The sequence below is a fragment of the Dipodomys merriami genome, unplaced genomic scaffold (genome assembly GCF_024711535.1).
Source record: "Dipodomys merriami isolate MVZ:Mamm:240054 unplaced genomic scaffold, mDipMer1.0.p SCAF_91, whole genome shotgun sequence".
NCBI classification, from domain to species: Eukaryota; Metazoa; Chordata; class Mammalia; order Rodentia; family Heteromyidae; genus Dipodomys; species Dipodomys merriami.
Window position 1 is genome coordinate 2,199,681 of NW_027206524.1, and position 15,758 is coordinate 2,215,438.

General features: G+C 38.6%; 1 long non-coding RNA gene across 1 annotated transcript; it reads right to left on the bottom strand.

Moving 5' to 3' along the window:
- Window positions 1-207: 207 nt before the first annotated feature.
- On the bottom strand, window positions 208-14,787 carry LOC138821326 (uncharacterized). The gene is made up of 3 exons (XR_011370131.1): window positions 14,620-14,787; window positions 13,975-14,091; window positions 208-237 (listed from the first exon to the last, which is right to left on the bottom strand). It is a non-coding gene; the product is annotated as an uncharacterized lncRNA (long non-coding RNA).
- Between the last annotated feature and the right edge of the window lie 971 nt (window positions 14,788-15,758).

Here is a 15,758-nt window from a genome sequence, read left to right on the forward strand (position 1 = left end):
TTAGCTAGTGTTCAGGAAATATACTAAAGGAAAATGTCCCTACTTTATGATGTGGCAGATGGCAACAAGCTCAGTGCTAACTGTTTAACAGGTGCTCAAATATTTTATAAATGAACAAAGTGGGGAAACATGAATAAATGAGGAAAGCAGAGAGGCACAGGGGAAATCTACTGGGCTTGACCCTGTGCTGACAAGATGAAAACTCACCTCTTTCTTCTTCCAAGAATTCAGATTCAACTAAAAGATAAAAATGAGTATAATAAGTTCACAGTTGAAAATATTTTAAATCACAAGTGTTGCTTATTTGAAACCAACATGGCATCTGGAATTACCCAGGGGAATCTTCAGTGAGTGCTTTGTGATAGCCACCAAGAGTGCTATTTTTGCTAAAGTATAGAAGGCTTCAGTGATTTTTCCCCTGCCAGTCAGATTTAATTTTTGGTAAGACTAGAACCATATATAGAACTGTCATATAGGAATATTCTGCAAAGATAGCTTCCTTTTTTCATGTAACACTTGTATCAATATTTTATAATTTGACTTATAATTACATTTAATATACTACTAAGAGAATGCTTTTGAATTGATCTAGTCTCTCATCCTACTGATTCCTTCAGAACTGGAGGTTAATATCAATCTTATATTAGCTCTGAGGCAGCATGGGGAGTAAGGTAAGAAAACACTTAGATGAACCACAGGATGTGATGAATATTTCAAAAAATGGCTGAATTCAAGGAGTGCATAAAAGCCATGGGGCTCAAGGATTTACAAAATTATAACCATAGCATAACTTGGCAGGGGATGCTGCCACGTTTTACAAGTTGAATTGAATCTTTCTAGAATTAAAACAATTTTCAGAAAGGGTGGGCTAATTTTATTAGTTAAAAATTTCACAATTCTGAGAACTGTTATCTAAATCATCATTCTGAAATGGTTTCCAAATCATTGAGCAACAATGAGAATACAAGCAGAAAATAAATTTCAGGTTTCAAATGGGCAATTTTTTCCTCTGGTCACATATAATCACTTTACATGCAGATAAAAGCAATTATTTTATACACAACAAGTTCATTGACTCACGGAATGAGTGAAAAGCTTTGATAAAAAAATATATATGAGTGAAATAGATAAAAATAATAGCACACATGTGGTACGGTGAACAAAACTCAATTTTACTAGAAGAAAATATCTATCAACTTGTGAAAACAATCTACATTGCCTCCTCACACACATTTATTGTTTTGTTCTATAACATTCAGGTTTTACATTTAAATTCGGTAAGAATTCTGTAATATTGGAAAATATCTGAAGACACTAGATCTAAATTCAAAGAGTATGAAACTAGCAAGTGTTGAAGCATGGTCAGAAACCCATAAACCTACTTTTTTTTCTTAGAGTTTGAACATAGGATCTTACATTTACTTGACCAGCACTATACTACTTTTGCCATGCCTCCAGTCCTACTTTTGCTGATTAATTTGAAGATTGAATTTCATGGATACTCTGTCTGGGATGGCTTCAAACCAAGATATGAATTTCATGGACACTCTGTCTGGGATGGCTTCAAACCAAGATACTCTGGATCTAGTCTTCTGAGTAGATACCATCATAAGAGTGAGCCACTAGCCACTAGCAATCTCTCAAGATCATAGTTTCCAATTTATTGTTATTAAACTCTCTATAAAATACATCAAAATTTATTTTGAAAATAAAAACTTCAAAATTATATGTCACATTTTATTACCATTTCCACTGTGATTGAATCTCTGCTTATAAGAAAAAACTGGATATATAAGCAAATGGAGTATTTAGACTTAACTTTGTGTATCATAGCAGCAGAAGATGAGGAAATTTGGTTTAATTGAAACAAATGTATTTGTTTCCTACTAACTACATATGTAAGAAGAGGATGACAAATACAAATATTGGTGTTGATCTTAGAAGTCTTCCCTATGAATAAAATTTCAGTGGCTTCCATTGCTTATTTAAGAACAAAGGTAATTGGAATTAGATTTATTGAATTTCTAAACACTTAAACACTAAACCTGCACTAAAACTCTATAGTATAGATAAAATTGTCTCAACGGAGGAGTAACCCTAACCACAGAAAGCCAACAAATTTGACTAGGTTTTAGTTCCTGTCAGATGAGCTCTGTCATCACAAATGTTTCATCTGTTATGCTCACACTGTATTTTCAGAACCCATTAATCTCTGGAAGATTTTCCAGATCAATTAGTTGAATGAACATATTACAGAAAACTGTGCCTAAACTTTTTCCATTAGTCTATATCAATTTAATGTGTCTACTTACTACCTGCTATGCCTGTATAAAAATTACATAAGCAAGATTGGGATAAATATTTGGCTGTTTTTTGCCTAAAGCATCTCTAAGATCTCACCACATTGAGTGCATTATGTAAGCCACAGGGAAGTACTTCGTTCAATAAACTTATTGCACAGATCAAGTTGTTCCAATCTATGGTTCCTAAATGGTTCTCATGGTTCCTAAACTGTTCTTTGTCTCTGTCTATCTCTGTCTCTTTCTCATGATATATGCAAATGAATGAGCATATTTAAATCCATATAGGAAGCAATTTAAATTCAGAATCTCCAGATATTTCAATATTATTCTGCCTCCAGCTACTACAATGACTATTAATAGTAGTGATTTCCACATTTAATGAATCTGAACCATTTTCAATTTACCACATCATAAAACTATCCTTCTTTCTGTAATCATTCCATTGTTTTTATTTCAACAACATGCAAATGCAAGCATGTTAACATTTGTGCCTATGGGAAGAAACCCCAGCTACAGTAGTAACAGCTTTCAGTTTGCATAGGAGTTCTCAGTAGATCTTCTTAAAGTACAAATTTTGATTGAAGAGGTCTGGAAAGATAGTCTGACACTGCATTTTAAATAAGATTTATTTTTTTGTCATAGTTGATGTCTGTATTACAATTTGAATAGCAAGGCCATAAGCTATGTTTCTTCCAGAGTTTACAACAAAATCACTACACAATATATAGAAACTCAATCAAAGATAACCATAAGCCTTATCAACATTATCACTAAATATGTGACCCAGGGACTCAATTGTTAGTAAGAACCTATAAAAGCTTGAGTTCAATTTGGCAGCTATAAAAGATTGAATTTGGCACTTGGAAAACTAAGGATCTCGGAAAGTTGACAGAATAGTTAAAGAATGAAATTCAGACAAAAGACAATATTCTGAAAAAGAAATCAATATGAATGAAATGATTGCATAATATTTCAATGTCTTTTTATTTAGAAGCCAGACCATGCCTCATACTGTGTTTTCATTGTATAATAAGAACGATACCAATGGAAGGGAAACATGAAATAAAATAAGAAGAAAGCACAAAGGAGTGGGTAACAATGTTCGACAACAAATGTACGTACTTAATCTTGTAACTGTAACCCCTCTGTACAGCATCTTTTCAATAAAATAAAAACTTTTTAAAAAAGAATATCTTCTGGTAAATTTTGGGCTAATACATCTAGTGATTCTCCTGAGTGAGATTTTCCAGCAAATATATATGAACACTTTCGAATGTGGATCTTGCTTTTGGATAGGGAATGCACATTGAAGAACCTGTCCATTTACGAGCAGGAACTAATGTGAAGTGAGTGGCAAAAGCAATGCCTAGACTATGTGAAGATATTTAAGGGTTCTAATAAAACACACTGGTGGGTTTTATACACAGTTAAGTATAATAATGCTAGTGATCATTATAATGCTTGTTAAACAGAATAGTATGGTTCAAGAAATAATAATTAAGAAAGTAAAAGACCTGAGGAGTTCCGGGAAGATGGCGGAGGAGGAGCTGGAATCTGAACAAGCTCTCGCATAGAAAGGAGTTTTAGAGTTCCAGTGAACAGTCCTAAGCCAGAGAATCACACCAAGTGTGTCATCACAGGACAGAGAGTTAGACAAGAGAGGGGAAGCCAAGGAAACGCAGCAGCTGCCGCTACGGCTGCGGGGCCGCGGTGGCGGCGACCACCGCCGCGGAGACATACCTGAGACACAGAGAGTCGGGGACGAAGGAGCCAGACGCAGCGGACGAGCGGATTCTACTCAACACCAACAAGAACTGACAAGGAGCGAACATCTTCATCCTGCTGTTTGCAGACCAGAGACGACCCAGGATCCAAGACTCGGCGTGAGTACAAGCCCGACATCCTCACTCCTCAGGGAGCAGAGGAGGGAAGGCCACCCCTCCCCCCCCAGCACCGGTGATCTCCATCTTGGATACCGACAAAGTTCGGAGGAGCTGCTAGCTCCAGCTCAGGCCTTGGAATAAAATGAGTCATTTAGCAGGTCACAAGAACTTAACGGCGAAGTGACCTGCCAGACTCAGCTCCATCCAGGGAAAAGTCACCCAGCTCAGGCGCCAGCCATCGGAGTGCCTTGCTTCACTGGGTAACCAGAGCCAGAGGCTGCCCCTCCCTCTAGCAGCCTCGACAATCAATTGAAAAACAGAAACCCTGAGAATGGCTCCAGGCTGGGCGGCTGGGCGCTGTGAGCTTTATCACAAAATAGCCCCAGGGAAAAGCTACTGTTTATTGAAAGGCCTCAACTCTACCCAGAACCTAGCCTCATCACCACATCCCCCTCTTTTGTGACTCTCAAAGCAGACCACCCTCCCAGAAAACTAACCTGGGAGGGGGATCTCAAAATCTTGGGTAAAGCAGAGCATTTTTCTGCCTCTTCCAACCAACCGACTTAAGAAACCAATCAAGCCACAGGACCTCAAGCTGACCAGAGACTCCAACAAGAGACTGGTTGCAGACAAAAGGGAGATACAGGATTCTTCCCACTCCTCCCCCCCCCGCAAAAAAAAAAAAATCAAAAGACTTTTTTTTCTTTTTTTTTTTTTCTTTTTCTTTTTTTTTTCTTTTTTTCTTCTTCTTTTCTTTTTTTTTGCTTGTTTTTTGTTTTTTGTTACCATAATATATATATATATATAAATTTTTTTCCCTTCTAAAACTTTTATTAATCTTTAATTTTTGCCTCTTCTGAAAAAATAATTGTTTTCCAGTAACCTTTTTTTTTTCTCATCTTATAATTTTTATTTTAGGAATACGTGAATAAGAGTTTTCCTTTCTTTTCTTGTCTTCTTTCTCTTTTTCTTTCTTTCTTAATTATCTTTTTGTTTTTTATCTAGCTCTACTGAACTTCTGATCTTTTCTTCTCCTGTTCCCATCCTTAAAGCTTTTCACAACTCCTCTATGTCCCTCCCCTTCTCTGAACATATTCACATTCCTCTCTAAATAGACGGTCTTTTAACCTCTATAATAACATTAATTTTTACGTTTCTATTCTTTTTCTGGTCTCTCTTTATTCCCCTTTCCGTCTCTTCTTTTTCTCTCTCTCTCTACTTGCATCCTACCCAACTCATTTCCTGCACTGTGATTAGGACATAGTTAACTCTCCCTGTGCCTCCCCATACCAATCTATTCCTATTTTTTACCCACATCTCTCCCTAATCCTAATAATTTCTGGTTTTCCAAATTCTTTTCTGTGGTTCGAAGTCCTTTAACATATAGTCGTTTGATGTTGAATAGATGTATCTGTTGAACTAGATTGTATCTGTAGACTATTGACTGTACAAATGCAAACTTTGGTTGATGGTTGCCTTAAGATAGTGTTCTAGCACAAAACTGGTGCAATCATTATCTCAAATGGGCCAAGTAAGCCGGAAAAACACAACAAAAATGGCAAATTCGGGTATCTCAATTCCCAACCTTGATAATCAGGGATTAGAACGGATAAAGAATAATCCAGAGGAGAGTTCCCAAATAGCTCTACAAACACTAATAGCAAACATGATAAATGAGAAGTTTGACAATGTACAAAGGACTCTGTATGAGCGTGATAGGGAGAGAGAGGAGGCATCCCAGAAGTTTATACAGGAATATCATAAGCGTGAGGAAGCTTCTCAAAAACTGATACAGGATTTGCGTGAACAACTTGAGAATACTCAAAGAGAAAGGGAGGAATGGCGTGAGCAGGCAGAGAACACTCAAAGAGAACTGCAGGAATCCCACAGAAGGGAGGAAACTAATCAAAGAGTAATTCACGAAATAAGAGACCAGGTAGAGAATACACAAAGATCACTAAAGACATTCATGGAATCCATTAACAAAGAGCTGAAGGAAGTCAGGGAGACCACAAAGGGAATGCTGAATGGAACCCAACAGAAGGAATGGGATTCCAAAGAAACCATAACCAATCAACTAAGTGATTTGAGAACAAACACTGAACACCAAATTAAGGAAGTAAAGAAAATCATACAAGACCTAAAACAGAGCTTCAACAAAGAACTTGAAGCCATCAAAGCTGACCAATTAGAAGGAAAAGAGATAAAAAACAAAGTAGAGAGTCTTGACAGCAGGTTAGACCATGCAGAAGATCGAATCTCAGGGATTGAAGACAGCTTAGATATTATAGAGAAAGAACATACAACCATCCAAGACAAGTCCAAGAAATATGATAGGTCTATCCAACACCTGGAAGACACCATCAGAAGGCCCAATCTAAGGATAATGGGTGTAGAGGAGCACCTAGAAACAGAAGTTAATGGTCTAGGAAATTTGTTTAACAGGATCCTAGCAGAGAACTTCCCAAACATACAAAAAGATAGGCCTATTCAGATACAAGAAGCTTTTAGAACCCCAAATAGACCAGACCAGAATAGGACATCCCACTGTCACATTATAATCCACACAGGATCAACCCAGACCAAGGAAAAGATCCTTAAAGCTGTCAAGGAGAAAAGGTTAATCACCTATAAAGGGAAACCAATTAGAATTACCTCAGATTTCTCAGCAGAGACAATCAAAGCAAGAAGAGCCTGGAATGACGTATGCCATGCCCTAAAAACAAACAACTATCAACCAAGAATACTGTACCCAGCTAAACTCTCCTTCATAACTGAAGGCCAAATAAAAACCTTCCATAGCAAAGAAAAATTGAAACAATACATCTCCACCAAACCAGCCCTGCAAAAGATTCTTAAAGATGTCCTACACATAGAAAACCAACAAGACCGCAACAAAGGCCAAGAAACTGCACCCAAACTGAGAATCCAAGAACCTTAGGAAGAACCCAGTTTTCACAGCCCCCAAGAAGGTGGATAACATGGCAGGAACTCCCAAATACCTCTCAGTCCTATCTCTTAACGTTAACGGACTGAACTCTCCAATTAAGCGACATAGACTGTCTAGTTGGATTAAAAAACAAGACCCCTCTATCTGCTGCCTGCAGGAGTCACATCTTGCCCGTAAAAACAAACATATTTTCAAAGTTAAAGGCTGGAACAAAATCTACCAAGCAAACGGCCCTCATAAACAGGCGGGAGTTGCAATCCTAATATCAGATAAAATAGACTTCAAACTAAAATTCATGAGAAGAGATAAAGAAGGTCGCTACATACTAATTAAAGGATCTCTCCTTCAGGAGGATATTACAATTCTAAATATCTATTCGCCAAACAATGGAGCACCCAAATTTATCAAAGAAACACTACTTTCCCTCAAATCCCATATAGATCCAAAGACATTAATTGTTGGGGATTTTAACACACCACTCTCCCCACTAGATAGATCAACTCGGCAAAAATTCAACAGAGAAACCGCAGATCTAAACAGCTGCATAGATCAACTAGACTTAACAGACATTTACCGAACATTTCACCCAGCAGCAACAGAATACACGTTCTTCTCAGCAGCACATGGAACGTTTTCTAAAATAGACCACATTTTAGGCCACAAAGCAAACTTGTCTAAATTCAGAAACATTGAAGTTATACCTTGCATTCTCTCTGACCATAAGGGAATAAAATTAGATCTCAACACCAAAAGCCACCAAAGAAAGTCCGGTATCACATGGAGGCTGAACAACACACTGCTGAATCATGAGTGGGTCATGGAAGAGATTAGAAAGGAAATTCAAATGTTCATGCTATTCAACAAAAATGAACACACAAATTACCAGCTCCTCTGGGACACAGCAAAGGCAGTACTCAGAGGCAAGTTTATAGCTCTGAGCTCCTACATCAACAAATTGGAGAGATCGGAAACTAACAATTTAATGACACATCTAAACCTCCTTGAAAAAGAGCAGCAAGATAAACCCCAATCCAGTAGACGGAAAGACATAATCAAAATTAAATCAGAATTAAATGAATTAGAATCCAAAAAAACTATAGAAAGAATCAACAAAACAAAGAGTTGGTTCTTCGAAAAACTTAACAAAATTGACAGACCCTTAGCAAACCTTATCAGAAAAAGGAGAGAACACACCCAAATTAATAAACTCAGAGATTAGAATGGAAACATCACCACGGAAACAACCAAAATTCAGAACATTATTAGGGGATACTTCTCAAAACTTTATGCTAATAAGTTTGAGAACTTGACAGAAATGGACCTTTTCCTAGCAAATATTGACATGCCAAAACTAAACCAATATGAGTTAAACCAGCTTAACAGGCCCATATCAAGCATTGAAATAGAAACAGCAATAAGAGACCTCCCAGCTAAGAAAAGTCCAGGACCAGATGGTTTTACAGCGCAATTTTACAAGGCCTTCAAAGCAGAGCTCACACCAATACTCCTCCAACTCTTCAATGAAATTGAAAGAGAAAGCTCACTACCGAACACATTCTATGAAGCCATCATAACCCTCATCCCAAAACCAGGCAGGGACTCATCAAAGAAAGAGAACTATAGACCCATTTCTTTGATGAACATTGATGCAAAATTTCTCAACAAAATTTTGGCCAATCGACTTCAACAATTCATCCAAAAAATCATATACCAGGATCAAACAGGATTCATTTCAGGGATGCAAAGCTGGTTCAATATACGCAAATCAATTAATATTATTCATCACATCAACAGGAGCAAGAATAAGAACCACATGGTTATCTCAATAGATGCAGAAAAAGCATTTGACAAGATCCAACACCCCTTAATGATGAAGGTTCTGGAAAAATTAGGAATCCATGGAACATTCCTCAATACAATAAAGGCTGTATATGACAAACCTACAGCCAGCATTATACTCAATGGTGAAAAACTAAAGCCATTTCCTCTTAACTCAGGAACAAGACAAGGATGCCCACTCTCTCCACTTCTCTTCAATCTAGTATTAGAATGCCTAGCTACAGCAATAAGACAAGATGCAGACATAAAGGGGATCCAAATAGGGAAAGAAGAAATAAAACTCTCCCTCTTTGCAGATGACATGATCTTGTATTTAAAGAATCCCATAGACTCCACTCCCAAATTACTCAAGCTGATTCAAAACTTTGGCAAAGTAGCAGGATATAAAATTAACCCCCAAAAATCAATGGCTTTTCTATATGCCAACAAGGAGAAAAGTGTGGCTGAAATTAGGAAAGCAACTCCATTTGTAATAGCCCCACAAAAAATAAAATACCTAGGAATTAACTTAACCAAAGAAGTGAAGGACCTCTATGATGAAAACTTTAAAATCTTGAAAAAGGAAATCAACACAGAACTTAAAAAATGGCAAAACCTCCCATGCTCCTGGATTGGCAAGATTAACATCGTGAAAATGGCAATACTTCCCAAGGCTATCTACAAATTCAACGCGATACCTATCAAAATTCCACCCTCATTCTTCAAGGAAATAGAGGAGGCAATCCCAAAATTCATATGGAACAATAAAATACCCCGAATAGCAAAAACGCTCCTCAACGGAAAGAACACTGCTGGAGGAATATCAATACCAAATTTCAAACTCTACTATAAAGCCATAGTAATCAAAACAGCTTGGTATTGGCATAAGAACAGACCTCAGGACCAATGGAATAGAATTGAAAACCCAGAAATAAACCTACAGACCTATAGCCATCTAATCTTCGATAAGGAAGCTAAAACAATAGAATGGAAGAAAGACAGCCTCTTCAGTAAATGGTGCTGGCAAAATTGGTTAACTACATGTAGAAAACTAAAGCTAGATCCTTATATATCACCCTGCACCAGAATCAACTCCAAATGGATCAAAGACCTTGAACTCAAAGCAGACACTCTGAAAACATTACAGGATGGAATAGGAGAAACCCTAGGTCTCCTTGGCTCAGGTCGAAATTTTCTGAATAGAGACCCGGAAGCACAACAAATCAAAGAAAGGTTGGACAAATGGGATTGCATAAGATTGCAGAGCTTCTGCAGGGCAAATGACATAGCTGGCAAGATCAATAGAAAGCCCACCGATTGGGAGAAGATCTTTACTAGCCATACAACGGACAAGGGTCTCATATCTAAAATATACTTGGAACTCAAAAAATTAAACCACCCAACAACAAATCCTCAAAGAATCAACTGCCCAATAAATAAGTGGGCGAAAGACTTAAAGAGAAGCTTCTCTGAAGAAGAAACAAGGATGGCCAATAGACACATGAAGAAATGTTCAACATCCCTAGCCATAAAAGAAATGCAAATCAAAACAACATTGAGATATCACCTCACTCCAGTTAGAACAGCAAAAATCAAGAACTCTAACAACAACAGATGCTGGAGGGGATGTGGACAGAAAGGAACCTTACTTCATTGTTGGTGGGAATGTAAACTTGTTCAACCACTTTGGAAAGCAGTATGGAGGTTCCTCAGAAGACTTCACATAGATCTCCCCTATGATCCAGCAATCCCACTTTTGGGCATTTACCCAAATGTTTACAAACAAGACCACACTAAAGCTACCAGCACAACTATGTTTATTGCAGCATTATTTACCATAGCTAAGATATGGAACCAACCCAGATGCCCCTCAGTAGATGAATGGATCAAGAAAATGTGGTATATATACACAATGGAATTCTATGCCTCCATCAGAAAGAATGACATTTCCCCATTTGTTAGGAAATGGAAAGGTTTGGAAAAAATTATATTAAGTGAAGTAAGCCAGGCCCAAAGAAGCATAGGTCCCATGGTTTCCCTTATTTGCAATATCTAGTATAGGTATGAGTCAAGCGGAAAAGGTCAGATAATGTGATGTTAGGAAAATGAACCCTTAAATATGTATTTTAATGTTTTCGTTTCTTTCATGCATGTGTTTCAAACGCATTTATAAGATTATTTCTTTGTTGCTTTGTATGTCCCTCCCCCACAGTGTAACCCCCGCTTTCACTATATTTGATGTCAGTATAACATGTGGAGGAGATGGGGACAAACAAGTCGTTTAAGGATTCAGGTGGACCTGTTGCAACAATGAGAAGTACAAAATGTCATGTCAAAACCAGCTTTACAATGTCGGTGTGGGGGGGGAGGGGGGTATAATTGGGTGGGGGGAGGGGGGTAAAATTGGGTGGGGGGAGGGTGAAGCGGGGAAGGGAAGTGAAGGGTAAACAAAGGAGGAGGCTGCAATGCTTGGTAAGAAATGTATGCATTATCCTGCCCATGTAATTGTAGCCCCCCTGTACAGTATGTTCTCAAATAAAATAAAATACAATTAAAAAAAAAAAAAGAAAGTAAAAGACCTGAATTTTATTTCCAGATTTATAGCTTTTTCAGAATTATTTTTCTGAATGACAATAGGTTGTGTCATTTACAATGGCACAACCTTCATAGTCACATTTGTACAATGAAAGGTAACAACTAGAATAAGGTCCTTTTATTTGTGGCATTGTATGACTATATGCCATTTGACAAATCCTGTTACTACTCATTGAGTATGTATATATGTTTTAAATATATATATGTATTTTACACTATACTAAAGATATCATATATATATATATATATATAACTTGTTTCTCTATGACATGTATACACTTCTGCTTTCTTTTGGCTTGTTTTATGAGTTAATCCATCATTAGCCATTTATTAAAAGGAGAGACATATAAAAGTATGTTAGACACTCACTGGTCCTAAATGTGCATTTCCTATGTGGTGAGAAAATTATGTGAAGACACAGGTAAAGATAAAATGAGATAATATATAGAAAACAATGAATAGTTCTGAGTGTACAATATCCAGAATTTAAAGGCAGGGTAGTTAGGTTTTACTAAGATATTTGGAAAATGTTTGTACAATTTTTAAAGATCTCCTAAGAGCTAGGCACTGATGGTGCTGATACAGTTTTAGCTCCTCTACTGGCTGTGATCCAGAGGACTGAGGTCCAAAGTCATCCTGGACAGAATGCTGTTAGACTCTATTTCCAAAAGTAACTAGACAAAAGCCAGGATGTAAATGTGGCTTACGTGGTAGAGCACCAGGTAAGTAAAAATTAGGACCTGAGTTTAAACTCCAATATTGGCAAAAGAAAGAGATGGAATGAAACACCAAAATGTGAAGTTTTTAGTCTGTAGAGAAGGGAGAGAAGGCAGAATAAGGGAAAGGAAATACTTTAGAGATCTTTTTCAGACCACTGATTATCATGGTTCAATTCTTCAAAAATTATATCTGATTATTATAAGTATCCCAAAGAAAAATTAATCCTTGTGGCCAAAAGACATTCAAAATCCATGGAGAAATCATAAAAATGAATACCATAATAGTAATGTGGTAGGATAGCAGGTTCAAGGATACGAAGAGGTATTCTGTGACCATATTAATAAGGAATGAAGGGTCATCTGCTCTAATCCAAACCCAGATGTATGACAGGTATGGAATATCAACTACTCAAGATTTGACAGCCTTTGAGGTAGCAGGACCACCCAATGACAGGTCAGGTTCAAATAATGTGTCAAAGTGAAGGGAATTGTAGAAAGAAATCAATAATTAAGGGTCCTGACTGATGACTGCCTGGAAGGCCAAAAGGAAGAGATTCTTTCTAGGTACTGGAATGCAGTTTATGAGGTTTAGAAAATGAATGCACAGTCAGATGGTTTCAATCCAAAATTTCTCAATTCTATAGATGACAGGACATGTTTACCTGAGATTAGCCATAAATTAAAACAGCTATTCCAGAAGGGACTCCCTTGCAATATTTTACCACATTAGGTAAAAGACGAAGTGCTGTTCTTTACATATTAAAAGAAAGTTCAGCCAGGCGTGGGTGGCTCACACCTGTAATCACACCTGTAATCTCAGGAGGCTGAGACATTAGGATCTCTGTTCAAAGCCAGCCCAGGCAGAAAAGTCCATGAGACTTTTTTTTTTTTTTTTTTTTTTTTTGCTCTTCAGCTCAAGGTGAGCACTCTAAGCCACAGTTCCACTTCTAGTTTTCTAGTGGTTTATTGGAGATAAGATTCTCACAGACTTTCCTGCCCGGGCTGGCTTTGAATCATGATCCTCAGATCTCAGCTTTCTGAGTAGCTAGGATTGCAGGCATAAGCCAGGGGCGCCCAGCCCCATGAGGCTCTTATCTCCAATAAACCACTAGAAAACCTGATGTGGCACTGTGGCTCAAGTGGTAGTGTACTCGCCCTTAGCTGAAGAGTGCAGGGACAGTGCCTAAAAGAAAGTTCAGTGTGCCACTGTTGTAGAATCTCAGTAAATGGCCATTGGATCTTATTGTCTTACTTATATCAGAGAGTAATTGACTGGCTTATTTACAAAACAAAAACAAAAACAAACATGTTCTTACTAACCATGGAAAATCTTAAGTGGATAGTATTTATATTTGTGTGTGTGTGTGTGTGTGTGTGTGTGTGTGTGTGTGTATGTGTTGGTACTAAGAATTGAACTCAGGGCCTGAGACTGTCCCTTAACATTTTTCGCTCAAAGCAAATTCTCTGCCACTTGAGCCACAGTTACATTTCTGTTTTTTTTTTTTTTGGTAGCTAACAGGAGATAAACGCTGCATGTACTTTTTCTATCTGAGCTGATTTTGAACCATGGCCCACAGATCTCAGGCTCCTGAGTAGCTAGGATTACAGGTGTGAACCACTGGTGCCCACTGGAAAACAGTATTTTAAAAATGTTCACTTATACAAATCTCTATATATCACAGCAATCCTCAAAATGAAAGACTTACCTATGAACAACACCTATGGTAGTGTCTCAGTTTTATGCAACTTAAATAGAAGATCCAGTAAACTGCTCTTTTGTTTTTTCTCAGATCTTCAACAACTAGCAATGCATGAGTATGTTCCTATAAGAAAGGAAAATATAAAACTTAACTCTAAAGTTGGGCACCAATAGCTCACGCCTATAATCCTAGCTACTAAGGAGTGCTGAGTTCTGAGGATAGCCGTTTTAAGCCAACCCAGATAGGAAAGTCTTTAAGACTCTGATACTTTCTTCTAGCGTCTCTTTATTTTCTTAAAAATACTTTTTATTATTTTTAAGTAGTAGTATACAGACGTTGCCATTCAACAAAGCAGTTTATGGGTACGAAATGCTTATCTCCAATGAACCACCTGAAAGCCAGAAGCAAAGCTGTGGCTCAACTGGTAAAGTGCTAGTCTTGAGAAAACAAAAGCGAAAACAAAAGAACTCAAAGGGGGGGGGGAGGGGGGACAAACAACTCAGGGACAGTGTCCAGGTCTTGAGTTAAAGCTCCAGGACCAACACACACACACACACACACACACACACACACAGCTTAGCTCTATATGGAGGGCATTTCTAGACGATTCCCTAAGGCGTTAGGGGAGCAGTCTGGAAGTAAGGGAGCTACCTGGGAGCGAGGCTTCTTGCAGCATGGACAAACAGAAAAAGCTTGTCTTCCCCCCTTGCCTCAGCACCCATTTTGAATACAAGTGTAACTTCCTCGTGAGAGGAGCAGAGTGGGGCTCCGCCAACGCTGTTTCCACCTTTGTTCAGTACGCAAACGGCTCATGCCATCGCTACGGCGATAACGAACCCAGGGGCATTTCTTGGCCCCGCTGCCTGGGCTTCCAGAACATTCTAACATTGTCTAGAATTCAAGACCACACACACTCTTCGCGGGTGTTCCTGACTAGGTACCGTTACTCGGCGCCAACTATGCAAGACTGCACCTCGCGAGACTTGACGCCCCCGTGAGACTTGACGGCCCCGCGAGACTTGACGCCTCAGGAGACTTTACCTCGAGAGGACGTGGCCCGAGAGGACACACCACGCGAGACTCCCTGAGAACGTTTCATTTCCTGCTTGGCCTCCTGACGCACCCTGTGCTCCCTGCCCCGGAACTGTAAGTTTTCGACCCCTTTTTTCCTGTTACGTGGGCCTTGCGTCTCCAGTCTGAAGGGATGGCCTCAGCAGGCTGGCATTCCAGCTGGCTAAGGACAAGGCCAGGCCGGACTGAAGATGCCAAGTTAGCACAGGTAAACACAGGCCAGGCCAGAAACACAAACACAAAACCAACCAACAGACACACTTTAAGGAGCATCTGCAGGCATGGATGTGCCCCTCAGGAGAGTGACCTCTCCTCCATTTGGACAGCCAGTTAAGTATTAGTTCATTTCACAGGTGAAAGAAATGGCCGTGAGAGGCAGGGTGAACAGCCTTGGAAAACTGGCCTCTGTTTCTTCTTTTAATGTGGCTAAAAGTTGTTTTTGTTTGTTGTTGTTTTTTTTAAGTCTTGTACAAAGCTATTACCATTCAACAAAGCCATTTTATGAGTAGAATATATCTTGGTCAATGTCGTCTTGTCTTGGTCAGTGTCATCATTGTTTTCTGTTTTTCTAGAATCTCAGTTTAGCTGAAGGATATCCTCCTCTCCTGTCCCTCCTCCCCCCCTCCCTCCTCCTTTTACTCTTCCCCTTCTTCCCCTTTCCTTTTCCTTTTGTTAGCCCTGGGGATTGAACTCAGGGCCTGACTATCCCTGGGTTTTTT